Consider the following 12,406-nt stretch of genomic DNA (forward strand, 5'->3'; position numbering starts at 1 on the left):
TTGTCCCCGCAAGCTGTTGAGTCTCAGGATGTCTGATAAGCATGTCATCAAATTCTAAGAACTTCCTCCTCCAAATAGGATCCCAGCTATTCACAATCTCGGGTGTGATGGTAATGATCCCCGTTGTTCCTGGCTTGCAAAAAGAGACTAGAAACATACCGATATTTATTGCAAAGCCATTTTGTTTGAATAAGCTGTATATATCCGGGTTGACATACTTGGATGCTGTGCGGACAAGGTTCATCTGTTGCAAACAGCAAAGTGGGATTTCTTTGATCAAGTCATAAGGGCCTGGCCACTTGAGTGCCTCAAGTGTTTAGTGAATTGCTTTTTCCCTCGTCCGCATAACAGTCTTTTGGAAGCGCTTGTCCACCATGTTGTCAGGAAGGTCTGCAACTCTTTCAGCTCCATGCTATTCCTCAGGTTCCCTATCCTGAACACCACTAGATTGCCCAACTTTAGGGATTTGCGTTGGTGGTGGGCCAATGAGGAGTAAAGTTGGAGGTGGCAGTGGTGATGGTGGGGGTGGTGGTGGTGGCGAGGGCGGCGGGGGCGGAGGCAATAGTGGCAGTGGTGGTGGCAATGGTGGTGGTGGCGGTGGCGATGGCAGTGGTGGAGGTGGTGATGGAGGTGGTGGAGGTGGCGATGGCGGTGGTGGAGGTGGTGATGGCGGAGGTGATGGTGGTGGAGGCAGTGAATCTCTAAGTAAATGTGTCTCTGTTGTGCCAATGGACATGTCGATCGTGATGTCATTGTCAGTGCCGAATTGAACTTCTTGTGTCTTCTTGGCTCCAACAACCTTTTTATGTGTTACAATTTTCCTTTTCTGCAAGAGAAAAATTTTGTTAGTCAAACTAAATAAAGATAATAAGAAATTCAAACAGTCAAAGAGAAAAAAAATCAAGTGGGCCTAGACTCCACCTCAGGCACTTTGGTTGCCCAGGGGGCCACTGAAGTGCCTGAGGTGGCCGGCCAGAGCTCGACCTCAAGCACTTTAGGGGCTGGAGGCACCGAGGTTATTTGAATAACCTTGGCCCCCTGGGCAGCCAAAGTGCCCGAGGTGGTCGGCCCGAGCTCAACCTCAGGCAGTTTGGCCACCCGAGGGGCCAAGGTTATTCAAATAACCTCGGCCCCTCGGCCGGCAAAACTGCCCGAGATGGCCGGCCTGCGCTAGACCTCGGGCAGTTTTGCTCGCCGAGGGGCTGAGGTTATTCAAATAACCTCGGCCCCTCGGCCCGCAAAACTGCCCGAGGTGGCCGGCCCTAAAGAAGCAAGAGGATAAAAATGGAAGTGGAAGCAATCAAATTAAAACTCACCCTTGGTGGCATCTTTCCTTCCTGATTTCTTGATCGTGCTGGATTTCTTGTGCGCTCAATCTCTCCCGCTTGCGTGCTCAATCTCTCCTGCTCGGGCACTCAATCTCTCCCGCTCGGGCGCTCAATCTCTCCCGCTCAGGCGCTCAATCTCTCCTGCTCGCGCGCTCAATTTCTCCCGCTTGAGCGCTCAATCTCTCCAGCTCGCACGCTCAATCTCTCCATCTCTTGCGTGCTCAATCGCTTGATCTCTTTCGTGCTCAATCCCTCGATCTCCTTCGTGCTCAATCCCTCGATCTCCTTCATGCTCAATCTCTCGATCTCTCGCGCGCTCCACTCAAAGTGTGAACAGTAACCTAATCTTGGCAGCTACCCTAACCCTAATCTTGACAGCTGCCCTAACCCTAACTAATCTCTCATCCTGGCCATTCATTCCAAATAACCTAAATCTCAACCATCACAATATCTTTGATCTTATTTTATCTTATCATTATTATTATATGTAAATTATGCTTCTTTATTTTGTATATTTTAATGATGATATAACTAGCACCTATCAACATTTCTGTTATTAGAGATATGATATTATATTTTATAAATTATCTAGAAAGGATGCATTCTCATCAATATTTTGTACATATTTTGGAATCGTTACAATAACTTTAAAGAGTATAAATAAGGCATGTTAAATTATGTTGCACTATATCCATCTATAAATGGATGAATCCTCATCCAGAAATTTATTTTGTGTTGTATTAGATCCTAAACAATAGGCACGTGCTTTAAATGTCATTGAGCAATGTTCACAATTATGGATAAAACTTGAGTTGTACTACGAATCAAATCTGTCAGTGAAGAATAAGATTTGACAAGATTTATTATCATCTACCACTTAAAATTTGACAACTTGACATATCACACGTACTGACAGTCAAATTGGATCTCTTTTTTTGACATGCTATAGCAGAATGTCATTACTGATATCATTATTAACTATCAAACTTCACGTGCTGAAAATCCTTCCTTGGATCTATGTGTATACATGCATCAAACATCATAATAGATGACAGTAATATTAATACTGTCACACTTGAACATGATAAATTTGCTATAGAATTTAAATTCATTTTGTACGTTGTCTTCTTATTACTCTATTTAAATTTCAATTATGTTTCACTATGGATTTTTACAAGTAGCATAAAGAGAGAGAACTCCAAAACCTATTGAGAAGGATGGAAAGGTTTCTTCTTCATTTTCAAGATCACCCACCTCTTTCATTCTTTCAGAGTATTGTTTCTAAAATTTTTTTATGTCAGCATTTTGATCTTTGTCTTGGCTCTATTTCTTTAAAGGTTGTGATTCGCAATGACATTGGTTTAGTTGCATACTCGGAGTTTCTTCTTTCTGGTGTGGGCGAGGGTGGACAACAATGGGATTTATAGAATTCCAAGTCGAAGGAGATTCGAGTGTTTGGATCTCCAGTCAAAGTGCCAAAATGCACTCTAGCCAATGTGAATGTGAAGCAAGAGTCAGTCGTTATCCTCTTGTCCTCTTCTAGTTCAAGTGGAGAAGTCATGCTAGTGTCGGTGCCAAATTCACCAACTCTAGCTCCAGCTCTAGCTCTAGCTCCAACTTCAACAATATTAAGCCATTAGCAATGCTTTCCAGTTTTCATGCCTCTCAATCAACGTGCACTTGTTTTTGTATAGGCTTGTTAGTGAGCTTCTATCCTCCTACAACGGCAACATTTTCTTCGAGCTACCACCTCTTGTCAGCAACACAGGTTCCAAATGGAAGGGGATGGAAACCAAGCAGGATGTCCACAATTGGTGCAAGATCAACACCACACACTTCCAACATTTTGAAGGCACAGTGTCTATAGTTCATTATGGCGTAGATTGTGTGGATGAAGCATGCAATCGAGACTGCTGTAAAAACTCTATATTTTTCGAAGGGTCTGCAGTCAATCCCCCAGCCTGTGACACCATTGCTGTTGGATTCAAGTGTCAATTCTGCAAAAATGCTCCTCTATGTCATGCTATCTACGAGGCCAAGATGTATTACTTCTTCCACGGGATGGAATGGCTGGAAGAGCTGTAGTGCATGTTGGCACACACATACATCCAATGCAGGAAGGGATACAAAGGAGTTCTTTCAACCATTTCAAAAATGTTGTGCAGCAAGAGACTATGAAAAACTCATCTGCAACTCCGAAGCATATTCAGAAGACCGTCCTCAAGGATTTTATCATAAACACCTTACTCAATCCAGGTTGCTAAAAGACTCAACTAAACGAGGCTAGCTTATGGGACTTACTACGAGGAGTACAACCTGCTACTAGCCTAAGGAGGTACATTTGTTATATTTCATATGTTATAATAATAATTTTTTCTTACATTATATTGTTTAGGATAAAATCTTGGATGTGTGAATCTCAAGAGGGGAAGTTGCAATAAAAAATTGACTCCATCCTTGAATTGAAATAGACCTGTCCATACAAGTTCATCCACGGAAGTTTGTTTCCAAACCAAGTTGTGAATGAGCAAGAGCGCCCCTTCGTCTTCAAAATGTCTACCATGGGCCCTGCCTTTAGTGTAGATCTTGTCTCCTGAATGGACATGTTTGGGTCTAGTGACCTTGCAAATGTATGGGTACATTTTGACCATATGGAGCGTGTATCGGGTTGGACAACCATGGGAGCTCATGTATATGATCCAAGGTAATTTTTATTCTTATTATATTGAAATTGTTGTAATATTTGTGTTTTCATAGGCTACATTGTAACTTAACAATTGCGACAACAGAGTTTAAAGTACAAAACCAAATAGCACAGGAAATATTTTGGAAGTCCCTCTCCGATATTGTCCTAAAGCGGACTGGTAAGCCTGCAAACTTTCGTGGTTTCATGGCAAATGGGGCTGGTGCAAACTGGAATGGTGTCCGAGCAGTTTTTGGGAATGGTTAGCCATTAGAAGGTCGTGAGAGGACTTGTGAGTTCCATTGGACTCAAAGCCTAAACTAGCACTGCCACCTTATCAAGCCAGAGTTTCAACCAATATTTAAGGAGTTGTGCAAACAATGGTAGGTTACACCTTCTGAAGAAGAGCATGAGGCAAAAGCAAATGAGATCTGAATGTGGTGGCGTGAAGATGGCCATACAGACGTAAGTTGCCTACCACAACTTGAGTCATGGTTAGGGTGGTGGGAAGTTAGGATGTTCCAGTGGGGACATCACTCTTTTCAAGTTGGTTTCTATTTTTTCTTCTCTTTTTATTACTTTTTAATATTGCATTTTCCATTAGGATCAACCACTTGAGGACCTCACATACACCCCAACTGTGAATCTCTCTGAAAGTAAGCACTGGAGTTGGTGTTCCTCTGAGGCAGGGAAAGGGAAGATGAGTCTATACGAAGCTTGTCTATCAGATTTGATACGTGCTATAGAGCAATCTTCAAAAGCATTGGCATTCAAGGAAGGAAGATACATGGGAACAGGGCCTTCTATTAAGATGTTACATGATAGGATGAAGAGAAAATTAACTCCACCCGCCCGAACAGTGGCAACTGCAGTTGAGGAAGTGGTCCGTGGCACATCTATGGAGTACACTCCCCGAGCTTCTATTGGTGATATGAAGACTGTCCACTCAAAGCGTCATTTTTCCTTTGCTGGGGAAGATGTTGGTATGGACCTTGGAGCGAAAAGCTCTCACAGGCTTGATGTTGAGTACCATTTTGCTCCAAGACACCACTCTCAGACTGAGCCACCTCAAGTGGCTGATGAAGAGAGTGCATCGCAACAGGTTGAAATTGCTTACCGTAGTGTGGAGCCGAAGCAATGGGCAATTCGACACATGCTAGCAAAATTGAATGTAAGGTGTGTGGGGATGCTTCCGAGGGGCAAGTGTTGGGCCTAGATTCGTGGTGACAAATCTGCTTCTGTTCTAGCCCCATGTTTCTATGGGGAACGAAAGCAAGCAGAATTTTCGAGATAGTGCTGGCTATATTGTTGCAACACTGATGCCAACCATATGATGCGGCTTGAAAACACTATAGTGACTAAACCTGATGCAATACCTAAAAAATGGCCGGTTGCTAATGGGGTCGTGCTCACCTCGGAGGAGATTGAAAACCTTGAGAAATCTGGTTTCAATCTTGAGAGGAGAGTTGGAGATATAAGTGACAGAACCAGGACTATTCCTACAGAGATGTATAGGAGGCCAGCACGAAAAGGTAAGGCAGTTAAATTTATTGGTACCGTCTCCAAGCAGAAGCAAGGTAAAATAAACTTGGCTCAAACACTTGAGTGTGAGATTCTCTCCACGAAGTACATCACTGCGCTTGCAAAGGAGTACATAGTCAAAACAGAAGGTGGAGAGTACACAATTGCCATTTACAACATTCCTTTTTGCACATGTCCAAACTTTACGAAACGCGAGGAACATGGGAAGGCATATGCTCCTTGCAAGCATATGTACTACATCTTCATCAACATCTTGCACTAGGATCCTAAAGTGGATATTCATATACACCAAGCAAGCCTTACTATTGCTGAGTTGCAGAAAACTTTTGGAGCTAACTAGATTTCTCCAACACTATCGATGTTTATTCTCTATCAATAAAACTTATTATACTTTATATAATTAATAAAAATGTGCTTTTTCATTTCACTTTTCATTTTATATGCTTCCAAGTGTTCTTTTCGCAATACTACCTATAGTACTCGTGTGTCTCCATTTCTGTCTTTACCATCTCAAAAAAGATTTCATGGTAGTCTTTCGGGTGCGTGATGTTGCAGTGTGTCGCGAGAGCATATATACTATCATATTAATTATTGCTATTATTTCCACCAGACGCTAGAAAACATATGGGGCATTTCTTGAAAGTGGCAGAATTGCACTCAGTCAGTAAAAGGGCATTCTTTTTCACCCAATTTGTTGCACCCTTTGTCATTGCATTTATCTCCAACTCATGATCACTATCCTCACTATCCTCTCTTTCATTCTCTTGTGTGGTTTGGTTATGCTATGCAATGGGATAGTTATTGCATCTTCTAGCCCTTGAACCCTGGGAAGAAAGATTGTGAGAATTAAAATTACCAACACTAGAACCTATAGACATTTGTGTGTATTTCCCTTTTTTCAAATGAGAGTGTGAATGAAGATTTCTAAATTCTAGACAGTATGCTATGACAAACCCCTCAAAAATGCATTCTAGAAAGAATCAAGTCCTTCTTTCATATGCAATAAGCTTACATCAATGGTTATTTTTTTCCCTTTCATAGAATCTTATTTCAAATTTAATAATTTTTTAAGTCTGACAAGCCTGACATTTACTAGCCAAAAAGCACAGAGTCAAATTTAAAGAAGTTACAAGAATACTTTTTTTGAAAACATTTTATTTTATGTTCTAACAAATGTCCCTATCATTGTATGTAGTAAATATTTAAAATATTAGAACAAGAAGTGTCCTTTAGAACATTTTTATCTATATAATATATAGAGAACTATGAAATTATTAGGTTCGCCATAACCTTAAAATTTCAAAGTTTATAATGTTTGTACTAAATTACAATTGAAAATTGAGCTCAACTCGTGAGCTCAACTCTTCAACTCATGAGCTCAAGTATGGTCCGCACCCCTAGGGAACTCTAGATGCAGAGGCTTTAGTGGCTATTCCGATGGTTTTGCATGATGTGGGTCTTCGATGGTGGAATTGGCTTGAGGAGTCTCGTGTTGTGGATAAGAAACCACTAGTGTCTACCATGGATGAGTTTGAGGCTATTTTCTATTTACGTTTTGCCCCTCATTACGACGTGGAGAATGCTCGTACAGAACTTCGACATTTCCAGCAAGGGAAATGACACTCGAGGACTATATTGAGAAGCTTACTCGCTTGATTAGTCATGTTCCAACGAAGGATCTAGATCAGAACAAGTCCTACTTCATTGATGGCTTACATAGTGAGAGCATGCGGCAACACTTGCGTCATTCTCAGCCTATAAAGAGTTTGGAAGAGCTCTTTGATGCGGCTCGTCGACTTGACAATGACAAGCACAAGTCTCGCAAGCGTTCGCGGAGTCCTTCTGTCAAGAATCGTCGTGATGATCGCCGTGGACACAAGGATGGGAACAAGTATCACAAGTTGAAGTCGGTGGTGACTACTTCAGATGCAAAGGGGTCCAAGAAGCAGAAGTTCTTTGTGAAGAATTATAGACAGGGTTGTCATCATTGCGGCGAACTCGGACACTACAAGGCTGATTGTCTGCAGTTGAAGAATAAGCAGCAAGATAAGAAGAATGGCCAATCTTCTTCTCACGGTAAGTCAGATACTAAAAAGTTGCAAACTTTGCAGCGTGAGGATGACGAAAACAACTATTTTGGTTGGAGGAAGAGACTTTCGATCGTTGCTCATCAGCTCAATTGTGTGTGGAACAAAATGGAGCTCGAGGATACACGTGAATCAGCTTTAATGCTGAAGGGCGTATTCCGTGGCAATCCAGTGCGGATTTTACTAGATAGTGGGAGTGATGACAACTTTGTTTCGGCAAAGTTTGTTGCGGAGCATGGCCTGGTCACATGCGGAGTTCTTCCATACACAGTGAAAGGTGCAGTTACCTCTACTCAACATTTCGATGCTTGTGTCGAGGGGTTGGAAGTGTTAGTTGGCAAAACCACACTTGTGGAGACTTTTTATCTTGCAGATATCCATCTTGTGGATCTCATTTTTGGGATGCCATGGTTGGTGAAGGTGGATCCGGAGATAAAGTGGAGTATTAAGCGTATCTCGCTAAAGTATGGTGGCGTTAAAGATGTGTGGTTTGGCGAGGGAGTTTAGCCACCAGTTGGTATGCTCTCTGCTACATCTTTGAAGCGGGCTTATTGTAATGGAAAAGCACTTTCGAGTTACTTGCTATTTATTTATGACTTGGGGACCAAGGCACGTGTGGGGGAGAAGCAGCAGTACGGGATGTACTTGATGAGTTTTTTGATGTTTTTCCATCTGAACTTCCTCATGGATTGCCTCCGTTACGAGGTGTGGAGCATGGGATTACATTGGAGTTGGGGATGCGGCCAATTTACCGGCATCCATTTTGGTTAATTTATGCGGAGGAGCAAGAAGTTCAATGACAAGTCAAAGAGTTACTTGAGTTTGGATTTATTCAGCCAAGTAAGTCTCCGTTTGGTGCTCCGGTTTTGCTTGTGAAGAAGAAGGACAGTTCAATGCGAATGTGTATTGACTACCGCGCTTTGAACAAGAAGACAGTGAAGGATAAGATGCCGATGCCACGTGTGGATGATATCCTAGACAAGCTTGGTGAAGCACGAGTGTTTACCAAGATTGATCTAAGGAGTGGATATCATCAGATTGCAATGGATGATGCATCTATCTCCAAGACGGCATTCAACATAAGCTTCAGACATTTTGAGTTTACAGTTATACCATTTGGTTTGACGAGTGCACCAGCCACATTTACTCGGTTGATGATTGAGGTATTTAGGCGTTATCTTCATGAGTTTGTGGAGATTTTCCTGGACGATATTCTTGTTTTAAGCAAGAATATGGAGGAGTATAAGGTGCATTTGCGCAAGGTTCTTTTGTTACTCCGAGACAGCAAACTTTATGCGAAGAAGAGCAAATGTGAATTTGCAAAGTCAGAGGTGGAATATCTAAGCCATATTATGACATCTAAGGGTGTTAAGACAGATCCAAGGAAGGTGGTTGTGGTGGAAAATTGGCCTACACCGACTACAGTGGTTGAGTTGCACAATTTTCTTGGTATGGCTAATTACTACCAACGTTTCTAGTATAAGTTTGCAGAGGTGGCTATTCCTTTGACGGTTGTTATGCAAAAATGTGCCATTTGAGTGGAAGAAGCCACAAGAGGAGAGTTTTGTGGTGCTGAAATGATTGTTGAGCGAGCCTCCAATGCTTCGCATTGCTAATTCATCAAAACCTTATGAGGTGACATGCGATGCGAGTGGTTATGCACTGGGAGGAGTTCTCATGCAAGAGGGACAGCCTATTGCATATGAGAGTCGAATTTTGAATTTCGCAGAGCAATGCTATTCCACATATGAGCAAGAGTTACTCTCTATTGTTCATGTTTTGCAGACGTGGCGGCACCATCTTTATGGTGTAGTGTTCGTAGTGTTGACAGATCACAAACCACTTATGTATCTTTTCACATAGAAGGAGTTGAACACTAGGCAAGTTCGTTGGATGGTCAAACTCATGGAGTTTGGGGAGTTTCCTATTGAGCATCGTTCAGGAAAATTCAATGTGGTGGCAGATGCTTTATCTCGTGTTTATCATGTGGCGACGTTACAAACATGATTTTGTCATCATTTGAATAAGGTGGTCAATGATCCTTTAATCTCTATTGGGCAATTGGTTGAGCATGCTCAGGCTCAGGATGCTGAGGTGGCCTCTTTGCGAGACCAGATGGAAGCCCCTTTCTCATTGGTGGATGGGATTCTCTACTACAATGGCCGTGTATATTTGCCACGGGTGGATGTGTTAATTACTCAAGTTTTATTCCACTATCATGATCATCTAGAGGCCGGTCATTTTGGGGGGAAGAAGATGTATGAGTTGATTAAGCAAACTTTTATTGGAGGAATATGAAAGTTGATATCCTCAAGTATTGTAAATTATGAGCTTTATCAGCATGAGGATGACGAAAACGACCATTCCAGTCAGAGGAAAAGACTTTCGATCGTTGCTCGTTAGCTCAACTATGTGTGGAATAAGATGGAGCTCGAGAATATACATGAATCAGCTTTAATGCTGGAGGGCGTGTTCTGTGGCGATCCAATGCAAATTTTACTGGATAGGTAGGATCTTATCCCTTACACCCTAAGCCAACTGGCTAAAGGGGTGATCACTTGGTCAGGTCCTATTATCCTGACCTGATGCCTAATAATCCTCCCCCTCGCTCGAGGATATGCATGAATCAGCTTTAATGCTGGAGGGCGTGTTCCATGGCGATCCAGTGTGGATTTTACTGGATAGGTAGGATCTTATCCCTTACACCCTAAGCCAACTGGCTAAAAGGGTGATCACTTGGTCAAGTCCTATTATCTTGACCTGGTGCCTAACAATCCTCCCCCTCGTCAGTCGGGGAACAATCCTCCCCCTCGTCAGTCAGGGAATGATCATTTGCAATCATACTTAGGCCACCCTCTAGTCACCATGGTCCTTCTTTTAGGGTCTACCTTCCTCCCCCTCGTCAATCAGGGAATGATCGTCCGCGATCATACTTAAGCCACCCTCCGGTCACCATGGTATCGAAGCCCAGTTCGATTCTCATGGTTGATAAGTGGGGCAAGAATATTCTAAAGGAATATTTAACATGGTGGATCTAGAGGGAGAACCAAAGTTTAGTAAACCCTAAGAGAAGGATCATTGTTAGAATCTTATCCCTTACACCCTAAGCCAATTGGCTAAAGGGGTGATCATTTGATTGCAGGGCCCTTTCCTTAACAAAGCACCAAATCAAGCAAAACGTCGAAGCAACTAGGGATGTGGAATAAGCTGAACAAGCTATTGCAATTGCAAGTGGTGATATAGAGAAGCTGCTAGATTTCTTCAGGTGATACATCTATCCACTAGATGATCCAGGTGTTCCAAAGTTCCTGGAGGATTTAGACAAACAGTTCATCCAGTACAATGCCAAGAGAGTCGCAGTCAAGAAGCAAAAGCTGGAGTTGGAGTTGCAAATGGTCTTGGGATCTGTCGAATCTCTTGATCTGACTGCCCCCTATAGACGACAAGTCTAGCCTCAGCCGGGTAAACTCAACAAGGGTGGAGAGGAAGCAGCTGGAATGCAGCGAGGAATTCGACCACATGGGCTTTCCTGATCTTCCTTTCTCTCGTCTCTTTGCGGAAGCTTTTGTAAGAGATTTGAAAGCGGCCAGGGTATTGGTGCAGCGGGTAACCAACGAGATGGATGACGACCTGAAGAAGGACTCATACGCACGACAGGTCCGCTTTCTCCTCAGCTACGCCAAGGCAATTGCACGCTCACAGAATGTGCCCATACAAATCACAGTGGTCAATTCGCTGTCAGGCGAAACAACATGTCGCTTGGTCAGTATTACAGAATCCCAGATGGATTTTTCCATATAGGTGCCAGATTGAACGCCGCAGAGCAGAAGACTGAGAACTCACGTTCTCTTTTGAAAGTAGAAGAGGCTCGAGGGCAGTTGGTAGTCACAGGCAATTTCCTGTTTCTGGACCGAAGCAAGTATCACGGAGTTGAGGGAAGGTACGGGGGATTGGAAACAGTGTGTGTATCAAGCACACGAGTACGACAGGAGACCTCAGACAGTAGACAAACCTTTGCTTCCGTTGGAGGACGGCCTGGCGATCTTTTTACCATCAACATGGACATGCCCGCTGTCCAGTGGATAGGGGCAACCCTTGACAGGCAAATATTGGAAGAAGGAGGACTCAGAGCTGTGGGCGGCGTTTCCAGGGATCCTTTTTCTCGTCACAATCTCGGGCTGAAAGCCAGCAGCGGCTAGTTTTTTGAAATTCCAGTGCAAAGCCGAATGGATGAGAAGATGACGGTTGCCGTGACAGACTGCAGTACACACAGAGACTAGTCTGGCTTTCAGAGTTTCATGGGGAGGCCAGGACTGGTGGCTGAAGGTTGGGCCAGACGTGCAACGCCGGGCCGAGGCGCTCCAGACATTAGAGCAGGAGTGGATATGGGAGAGATGGTTTCAAATGGAACGGGATATGTTTTCAGAGCTCAACTTGGAGAGACAGGTTCTTTTCCGGTGATGGTGGAGGCTCAAGGCTTAGGCCAGCGATGCTTGTCAAGGATGTGGGGGAGTGGAAAGACTTGCTCTTTTGCTGCCTGGAAATTCTCAACGAGAATTCGCTGCCGTGGAGCAAGGCTGCGGAGAGCGGGAGCGACGACGAGTTCTCGAACTCAGGCGGCATGGTGGCAAAAAGCAATGGTCACCTCTACGAGCCTTTGCTTGCGCACCTCAAATGGTATGTATGGTTTTCTTTTGTCTCTGAATTACGTGCTGGCAGGGCTGGGCATCCCTTGATCACAGATAACACACTCAACTTGTCTCTTC

This window comes from Selaginella moellendorffii, unplaced genomic scaffold (assembly GCF_000143415.4).
Source record: "Selaginella moellendorffii unplaced genomic scaffold, v1.0 SELMOscaffold_39, whole genome shotgun sequence".
Lineage (NCBI taxonomy): Eukaryota > Viridiplantae > Streptophyta > Lycopodiopsida > Selaginellales > Selaginellaceae > Selaginella > Selaginella moellendorffii.